The sequence below is a fragment of the Cryptomeria japonica genome, chromosome 10 (assembly GCF_030272615.1).
Source record: "Cryptomeria japonica chromosome 10, Sugi_1.0, whole genome shotgun sequence".
NCBI classification, from domain to species: Eukaryota; Viridiplantae; Streptophyta; class Pinopsida; order Cupressales; family Cupressaceae; genus Cryptomeria; species Cryptomeria japonica.
The window spans coordinates 820,701,372-820,712,078 of NC_081414.1; positions in this window are offsets into that span (position 1 = coordinate 820,701,372).

The following is a 10,707-nucleotide window of genomic DNA, read 5'->3' on the forward strand; positions in this document are numbered from 1 at the left end:
TTGGTCAAGTATATCAAAAGTTATTAAAAAAATGGTAGACATATGTCTGTGAGGACTGTCAAGGTACTGATAAAGAAAATTAAAGTTTACTATGCTAATGTTGTCCAAAAATAGAAAAAATTATATGGTCAGAAAACTGAGAAGATGTGTGAGATTATGGTGGTAATTTTAGAGATACCCACTTGATCATTTGTAAATCTAATGATGACAAAATTGATAAATCATGTTGGACGATGAAAAAACATGTAAAGGGGCAAAAATGGGGGGAAAATGGGCTTGCAAGCCTTAGGGTCTTTTTCCAACCCTCTTACCAAGCTAAAACCCGCATGAGTTTTGAAAAACAAAAAGTACTATTCACAGTTCTATGTAACCCGTACGGTATGTAGAACTAAAATCATTATTTTGTGTTCACAAAACCCATACGGGTTATGTAGAACTAAAACCATTATTTTGTGTTTCACAAAACCCGTACGTGTTATGAAGACATAATAATGTATGCTTGTAAACTTAGCATTTACTACACATATGTATAGACATACATATATAATATGTGTTTATGTATGTATATATGCATATCTATAGTTATATATACATATATATATATATATTTATTTATATAGATATATGTATATATGTTTGTATACATGCATGCCTCTCTTCTTTTCCTCTCTCTTATCTTCCTTCCCCCATCACCGTCTCTGTCTATTCTAAGCCCTAATTATCCTCCTTGAGTTCTATCTCATCTCCCTGCCCCTCACACTTCTCTCTCTATCGATTCTCTCACTCCTTTCTCCTTGTTTTCTCTCTACCTCATGTCTCTCACCCTCTCCTCCTTCTCCTACTCTCTCCCTATCCCATTCTCTCTCTCTCTCTCTCTCTCATTATCCTATCCTATTCTCACCCTCTCCTCCTTCTCTCTCTTTCTCTCCCCCTCCCTCTCCCTCTCCCCCCTCTCCCTCCCCCTCTTGTTATCTTATTCTACTCTCTCTCTCTCTCTCTCTCTCTCTCTCTCCCAATCTCCTCTCCCTCTCCCCCTCTCCTTATCCCATTCTCTCCCTCTCTTCCTATCTCCTATTCTCTCTCTGTCTCTGTCTCTGTCTCTATCTCTGTCTCTATCTCTGTCTCTGTCTATCTGCCTCTGTCTGTCTGTCTATTTGTCTATCTCTGTCTCTCTCTTTCTCTCTCTCTCTCTCTCTCTCTCTCTCTCTCTCTCTCTCATATTCTCCCCATCTCCGCCCTCCCTCTCCCTCCCTCCCAATCTCCTCTCCCTCTCCCCCTCTCCTTATCCTATTCTCTCCCTCTCTTCCTATCTCCTATTCTCTCTTTGTCTCTCTCTGTCTGTCTGTCTCTCTATCTGTCTCCCTCTCTTTATCCTATTCTCCCCATCTCCGCCCTCCCTCTCCCTCTCCCTATCTTTATCCTATTCTCCCCATCTCCACCCTCCCTCTCCCTCTCCCTCTCCCTCTCTCTGAATATCTCTCCTCCTCTCCTTATCCTATTCTCTCTCTCTCTCTCTCTCTCTCTCTCTCTCTCTCTCTCTCTCTCTCTCTCTCTCCTTCTCCCAATCTCCCTCCCTCCTCCTCTCCTTATCCCATTCTCTCTTCGTCTCTAACTCTCTCTCCATCCTCCTCTCCTTATCCTATTATATTCCTTTCTTCCTATCTCCTATTCTCTCTCTTACCCCCTCTCCCCCCCTCTCTCCTTATCCTATTCTCCCCCTCTCTTCCTATCCCCTATTATCTCTCTTACCCCCTCTCCCCCTACTCTTTATCTCTCTCCCTCTCTCCCTCTCCTTTTTCCAATCTCCCTCTCTCTCTCCACCCCCCCTCTCCTTTTCCCAATTTCCCTCTCCCCCTCTCCCCCTCTCCTTTTCCCAATCTCACTCTCTCTCCCTCTCCCCCCCTCTCCTTTTCTAATCTCTCTCTCTCTCTCTCTCTCTCTCTCTCTCTCTCTCTCTCCTTTTCCCAATCTCCCTCCCTCCCCCTCTCCTTATCCTATTCTATTCCTCTCTTCCTATCTCCTATTCTCTATCTTACCCCCTCTCCCCCCTCTCTCTCTCTCTCTCTCTCTCTCTCTCTCTCTCCCTTCTCTTAATCCTATTCTCACCCTCTCTCTCTTCTCTTTATTTTCCTCTATCTTTCTCTCTCCCTCTATCTCTCTCCCCACTTCCTATTTGGTTCCTAGTTCCACATAACCCGTACGGGTTATGTAGAACTAAGGCAAAAAATTCTAGTTCTACATAACCCATATGGGATATGAGAAATTGTGAATGTGTTGGCTTGATGATGATTGTAATGTTTTCATCATTTGTTGTCATTGATGAAACACTCACACACACACATGATTATATTGACTACCGGTGTAACTTCAATTGTTTACTCTGTTAACCGATATGTTAGAGGTGATACTAAGAGGTTTATCTCTATCCGGTACTTTGTGTCAACCGATATGTGCATAAGAGATAGTTTGTGATTATACTAAGTCGGTATCAAGATGAAGATCAAGATGGAGATCAAACGGAGATTCAATGACAATGGTTCATATGTTTTATTCAAATCGGTATTTGGTAATTTTGTGATGAGTTACCACATTTCGTGATGAGTTACTTGCACCGACTGCTCGGCGACAATTTTTGTGATGAGTTCTGATCACTTGTCCAGATACATTGCACTTAGGAAATTGTGTTATGATTTCTTAAGGACGACATGAAATCATAAGGTCTATATATTGACATTGCAATGAATTTTTTGATATAGTAAAAAGAGTTATGTTATGTGTGAAAGGAAAAAGAGTAAAGTTGCAGAGTATGCAAAAGAGCAGTGTTGAATACGTTTAGAAGGATTTGATTAAGCAAGTATTGTGATAATTAGAACGGATCAAACCATTCTTGTTGTTTTCTAGCCATTACAGCAGAATCAAATCCCCTAACCGAGGAAGCTCTAACAAGCTTCAATGTATAAATCCTTTAACAGGGTGATCCATTAGCTTGGATTCAGGAATCCTCCACTGAGGTTACTTCTAACAGGGTACTACCTTTAACAGGGTATAAGCTTCTAATCAAGCTTTGGGATCTCTAAAAAGATTCGCTCCTAACAGAGCACTTTGTAGACCTTAACCGATCAGTTATCTATTACTGCAGATAGTTAACTTGTGAGTTTCATGTCACTGTGGTTTTTAACTATTTGGGTTTTCCACGTACAAGTACTTGTGTTATGGTGGATGCTTTACTTTTTGTGGATGTTGTTGTATCATTTTGGATTGCATGCATTGTGTTTAAAAGCTTTGTTAAGTTCATCTACCGGTTAATGTTTGAAGTAGTTTTATTTTTGGTGTCACTGATTCACCCCCCCTCTCAGTGATTTTCAAGTCCATCAATTGGTATCAAAGCCTAACTTCCTTGAAGCCTAATCGCTTAGAAGGGAGCCTTGAAACCACCATGGGGGACATGAGCTACTTTGAGATGGCTAGAGAGCTAGAAGCTAGCAAAAATGAGATTGAAACCCTTAGGGTCAAATTGAAAGCTTCACAAGTCAAAAGGAGAGAGCTAATTGAACAACTATTAGAGATATCTGATAATAGTTCTTTAGATGAAGCCAATATTGATGCTTTAGCAGAGGAAGTTGAAAAGTTAAATGGTGAGAAAATAAATTTGAGGAGAGAGTTAGAAGGTCTTACTATCCGCATGAGTCAAGAGCTGGAAGCCATAAGAGCTGTTGAAGATCTTATCAAGGAAAGAGATCAAGAGATTACAAAGATCAAATGAGAAAATGTCACTATTCATGAGCATTTGGCTGCTGAAAGAGAAGAAAAGGAGAATCTACATCTAGATCTTGAACTTACATCATCTCTGAGAGAGAACCTATCAAAGCATAATGAAGATCGCACCAAACAGTTTACTGAAGCCAATGAGAAATTGGAGAAGTTTAGTAGAAGTTCTACCATACTGAAATAACAAATTCAATCACAAAAAATGAAGGGTGATATCTCTAGACTTGGTTTTCACACAACTGAAAAAGGTGAATCCTCCGGTACAAAGAGCAACAATCTTAGGAACAAATATGCTCCTAAGATCAATAAGCCTACCGGTGAGAAGGTCTTTAAACCTGTTTGTTTTGTTTGCCATAAACCTGGTCACATTGCAAATGTTTGTGGAGACAAACCTAACATAAATACAAGTTACAATACTAATGCTAGGTATGTGTCCAAGAAATTTGAAGGTCATTGCTTCACATGTGAAATGTATGGACATAGATCTGTTGAGTCTAGATATGGAGCAAACAATCTTGTACCACACATGCATCCAAGACCAAATGATGACCGGATAAGGAACTTTGACAACCGGGTAAACCTGAACTGGCAAAGATCCTATGACAACCGGTTTAGTCCATTTGAGATGGAAAAAGGTAACAAATATTATTTGCACCATCTGTAATAACTTTGGTCATGTGGCTATGAACTATAGAAGAAGAACAAGAAGAGGAAATGCAAGACCTTGGAGATCATCTGGTATGGCCTATTATCACTGTAACAAACTGGGGCACTTAGCAAAATTCTGTAGATCCAGAAATAGCAAACTGGTCAATTCTTCTAAGGATCAGAAAGGAAAGCATAAAGTTAATGTTGAAGAAACCAGAGAGGAAATGAATCAGATTTGGAAGAAGAAAAGTGATGACTCACCTGGAGAAGAAGTTGTTCCTTCACCCAGTGAAGAGAACCCTGTACTTGTGACTTAAGCCTTTTTAATATGGCTAAGGGGAGCTTAACGGTTAAAATATCTCCAAACCCCTTGAAAAAAATGAGTGGGAAAAGAATTTTGAAACATGAAATTTTGGTAACTTTTTGTCAATATGTTATCAACCAGTTTTCCCCTTGAGCGGTGAAATTAGGGTTTGTAACCCTAACGGGTGAGCATTTAATGCAGTCGGTAAAAAGGATAAAAGCAAGTTTTACTTTGTCGTTTTACCCTAACGCATTCGAGAAATAAATTTGGAGCGCTTGCTAAGCTGAGAAAGATTGTTTTGCTGTTAATTGCCGAATTGTTTCATGATTTGTGAAATTAAGCTAAAGTGAAGGTTGCAGAAGGTCGAACTGGTGTGCACTTGGGCAATTCAAACTGGTAAACAGGGCAACGTGTGTGAAACAAGGTATTTATTTGAACATACTACTTCGAATCTTGTTCATTTGAAATGACATTACCTTCAAAGACTGTAGAGAGGTTAATGATTACCTCTGAGCCTATGGAAGCTATAAAGGCTGAATAGATTGTGTCATATAATGCATTGTCATAAGTTCCGAGTGGAGTTTTGGTCAAAGGTGATTTGTCTAGTTACATTGATTGCAAGATAGAAGACTTAGGATCTCTTTACATTTACACAGTTGAAATCACTTTATGATGAGAACGGTAAGATTAAGACAAAGTATGCTAAGGTTTTTGAAAAGGGTTTTCATAATGCCGCTTATTTTATTGAATATTTCGAAGAAGTGCATATCAGAATCATTTTGAGTCGAGTTCATGGAGAAAACATGTATTTAGAAAGAACTCACACAATTACAAAGGAGGGCATTTAGGCTATGACTGACTATTTCTCAACCGATGAAGTACCTGAGTTAATGAGAATTTCTAAGGATATTGTCTTCAACTTAACCGGTTCTACATCTGATGGGCGTTCTTTTTCTGTTAACAACATTAAAGACCCTGTAGTAAAACTAGCAACAATGGTAATAGGCTACCGAGTATTTTACTCCAGTAGACTTAACAATGTCCCTTCAACAACAGTTCATACAACTCACAGAATGGTTGTTGATAGTGCTAATTATGATCTCTGAAGCTATTAGGAGTCAATTGTTTTTGAATTTGCAATCTATCAAGAAGGATAGTAGTTTGAAATTCAAGTTTGGTTAGCTATTAGTTGGACTATTCTTTTATTTTCAGAACTTTCTACCAGGAATTGGAGACATTGAGTGGTCAAAGGACTCACTGGTCTCGACACAAATTAATAAAAACATCAAGGCTGTAAACCATACTTTCCCTGCTGCCATGAATAATTATTTTAATGAGTTTAAAAAAAAAATGAGCATGAGAATGAGACTACCAGAAGAAGTGGTAAAACACTTTCAAAAGGATATAATCTTCATTGTTACCACTGATTTTTGCTTGATGCAAGCAATTGAGCCAAGAGAGGAAGAAATGAAAGACATAAGTTATGTGGTGAACTATGATCTACTGGTTGGTTATGCTAATACCCTATCAACATCACCTAAAGACAAAAACAAGGCAAAATCGGACATTGTGGCAGTCCAAGATGCACCTGCACAAACCAGTACTGCACCTATTAAAAGTGCAAGAGGAAAGAATAAAAAATCTAATGAAGCATCTCCAACAATAAAGAGTACTAGGGTTACCCAGAGTGTCCTAACCAAAAAGGAACCAGAACCTAAAGTATATATTAAGAAGGAGACAATGAAGAGAGGCATAAATTTAATTTTTCAACCAGATTCTGAGGGAACGGATTCTGATGAAGAACCAAAGAAGGCAAAAACAACCGACAAAATATCCAAGAAGGTTAAGGAAGTGCCAAAGGAAACTGTGCCTATTGATATAGCATCTTTCAAGCCAGAAACCCATTTTGAAATAACAATGAAGACACTAAGGAGGAATAGGTTTGACAATGTAAAAGAACATTTTGATTCCTTCACTGAAAATGAGAAAGAGCAAGTGATTCAATAGGTAATCACTCATCTATGTCATTATAGTAGATATATGAACTAGAAAAGGATATCTCAAATTCTTTGTACACTATTCTTTTGAATAAATGGGAGGAAGTTATTAAATTAGAAGAAGAAATCATTAATGAGGTATTTGTACAATATTTCTCAGAATTTTCTAAAGATGATATTAGTGCCTTAGTTGCTCGATACAAATATCAGTTTACATTCAAAGCAAGAAGACTGAAGTTACTCAGCGGAAAGAAGGCAATTGTTGAAACTGAGACCCATCAAATAGCCTACAAAATCAAAAAAATGGAAGAACTCATCCAATCCAATATGAATAAGGATAATGTTACTGATGATGTTAATTGACCGAAAATGGATGAAGAAGAGATTATTCAACCTAATGAGCTCTATCCTCTCAAGAAAAAGGATGAGTCCATTAGTCATGTTGTTGATGATGTTCAAGACATAGTTGACATATCTGGAGATAACACCACACCAGATATGGAGCCTCTTGCAAATACTGATGTACAGGTTACCTTAGTTGAGCAACCGACAACTCAACTAAAAGTGGACAATCCATTGGCGACATAACAACTGGAGAAACCCCAATCTCCACTGATTATTCAAGTTATTTAGAAGGAGCCTACTGAAATTGTTGTCACATAGTCCTCTGTAAAGTAAACGAAGAAGAATACAGAGAAAGCAATAATTAAAGTTGTATCCTCTGAACTAGCAAATCAGAAACAACTTGATGAAGATGATGATGATTCTCTAAGTATTTCAGAACCTATTGATATGAACAACATGAGTGCATCAGAAATGATGAAGATTACAAATGTCATGCAATCTAGAGCGCATAAGAAGAGACGAAAGAGAAAAGGGTTGAAGCTGAAACAATTCAGATCGCAGTAGATATTTTATTTGGTCTGCTACTGGCTACAACACATCTATCTACACCTATTAGAAAACTTGGTCAGTTAGTTGTAGATGCATATGATCAAATCAAGTCACTAGAAGATGCTGCTCTATTGTATGCTGAAAAGAGTCACAAGAAGAAATATGGAGAAAAATTGGCAAAGGATATTTATAGTGGTAAAATGGCTCTATCACACAATAAAATTCTGTTGAGTAAAGCTATTGAAACAAGAGGAAAGTATCTTGCTTCTACCTCCAACATTAGTTTATTTTATTATGACATTTCAAATAGTCAAATTGCAACAGAGCAAGAACTAGAAAGGATATGCAAGGCATATGTCCCACTCCAGGACTCTATACTTGCCTTTAGCACATCTGTAGATGATTTGCTTAACAGACTGGACATCTATGATAATGAGAAAGCAAAGAGACTCTGATCTCTTAAAGAAATCAAAAGTGAGCTCACATTACAGGTAGACATACTTCAGAGAGCCTACTCCAATGCATAAGCCATTCTTGCAACCCCTGAAACCTGCACACTGGACTCAATGGAAGAATTTCATTCATAGCTGATGTCTACATTTGATATACTGAGAACATATTGGAATCATGGGAAAATGATTTGTTGCAGATGAAGAAGAGCTACAATGATATTTTTATGAGATTAGCTAATGCATGAAATTTTAAGTTATTGCTGTATATGTTGAATAATTTGATACAAATTTTCTATATATATATTTTTTGCTTTTTCAATTTGGTATTGTTGTCAAAGGGGGAGTAGAAATATGTATGTGTGTTTTTGAAAATTTTGTATAATATATGCATTAAGGGGGAGCATGAGTAAATGTGTAAATTTTTTGTGTGTGTACACTTAGTGGTATTACTATAAAATTTTCTAAGTGTTGCCATCAATGCCAAAGGGGGAGATTGTAGGCTTGATGATGATTGCAATGTTTTCATCATTTGTTGTCATTGATGAAACACTCTCTCACACACACATGATTATATTGACTACCGGTGCAACTTCAATTGTTTACTCTGTCAACCGGTATGTTTGAGGTTATACTAAGAGGTTTATCTCTAACCGGTACTTTATGTCAACCGCTATGTGCATAAGAGATAGTTTGTGATTATACTAAGTCAACATCAAGATGAAGATCAAGATGGAGATCAAGCATAGATTCAAGGACAATGGTTCATATGTTTTATTCAAACTAGTATTTGATTGTTCCAATCGATATTTGGTAATTTTGTTATGAGTTACCACATTTTGTGATGAGTTACTTGCACCGATTGCTTGGCGACAATTTTTGTGATGAGTTATGGTCACTTGTCTAGATACACTGCACCTAGGAAATTGTGTTATGATTTCTTAAGGCCGACATGAAATCATAAGGGCTATATATTGACATCACAATGAATATTTTGATATAGTAAAAAGTGTTATGTTTTTTATTAAGGAAAATCCGATTTTAAGGGACCCGAAACCCACTTACATAACGAGAAGATAAGCATAAAAGAAACTAGAGAGAACATGACATAGAAAGAAAAGCTGCAAAAGACTAGCAGAGAAAACAACAGCTAAGGAAAAGGAAAACAAAAAGCCAGCGAGAGACTGGCAACCAAAGACCAGATTGCATGTCAGATAAATTTTTTTATACTCTTCCTTGTCCTTAACCAACATCGTCATAGCATTAGCATCTTCTTTCAAGTCTTTGTTATCCTACATCTGATGGGTGTCTTTAGTCTTCATCTCCAGATCATTGGTAGTTTGCCTTGTTCTTCGTCTGGAGGAGGGAGGAGGAGAACTGGTGGCCGACACATCATCAATGATCACCATCTCTTTGTTCTGTTTGTTCTTCTCTAGACAAGGAACCAGAGCGTTCATGTTTTGGGATGACATCTTCAAAACCTCAAGGCTATGATCCATAAATTTCTTCAGGGCCTTATCGGTTTTAGTAATCCGGTTGATAATAATTTCATTGTCAACCTCTCCCTTTTCTTTGATGGTTTTGATCACATCTTCAACATGCTTCAAATCTCCCTTAATTATTTCTTTTTCCGGCCAATCCTGCATTTATTCCTCGTCCTCTGCCTCATTGGTATCCACCGCCGCATCCTCTTTACCTATAGTATTGGTATCCTTAATCAAATTCTGAATTTTATAACCCAAATCTCTCTGTTTATTCTGAATACTGGAGATATTTTCAATCACCCATTTCTGGAAGTTCAAAATTTCCAGAGTGCTATTTCTGGCACCGTTCAAAATGGAATCCGTGGTCTCCATACCCGGAGCAGAGCTCACAGACCTAGGGTTTACCTCCTCCGTAGTGTGCTAAGATTCGTTCCTGCTATCTGAGACATAAGGGTGATTATTTTCTTCCGGCTCTTCAACATACTCTTTTCTCTGCACCTTCTCTTCCTCTCCCTCAACCTCTTTCTTCTCACTCTCTGCCTCATCATCAACCACCTTCCCCTGTTCCTCTTCTGAACCAGCATTCACTTTCATTTCATCTTTAGCTCCATCACCAACCCTCACTTTCTTATGAAGAGGAATGCTATATGAATCTTCGTCAGACTCAGAACCATCATGACCCTAAAAAATGTGGGTATTTCCCACCAAAGGATCTTCCCTATTAGCCCTAGCTTTACCCATTAATTAGCAATATAAGACCTTGGTGAGCAATGGGATAGGACTTAAGTTTTTTGGCATGGTCAGCCAGGCTATCATTAAGGGAAGAAGCTAGATAGAAAGGCAAAGAGATCTTCAAACCATGGTGAAAATGGTTTAGGATAACAAAATGATAATTGTAAACCTTTGAAAACCTACCATCAACCATTAGGTATTCCATTAAAACTCTTAACATCTTCTTCGAGAAAGATTTAACCTGATGATGGAGATAGTAGGACACATTGTCCTTCTTGGCGAGCTGAACCCTCTCTTCATCACTTTTAGGGAAGTTCTTGGTGGCTTCCACCGAGAACTTGCGGTCTCTATAAAATTTGGTACCTTCCTTTTGTAAAACGGTAACCTCCACCGCCAAATATTCATCCAACTTCCAAGTCTACCCGAATAGA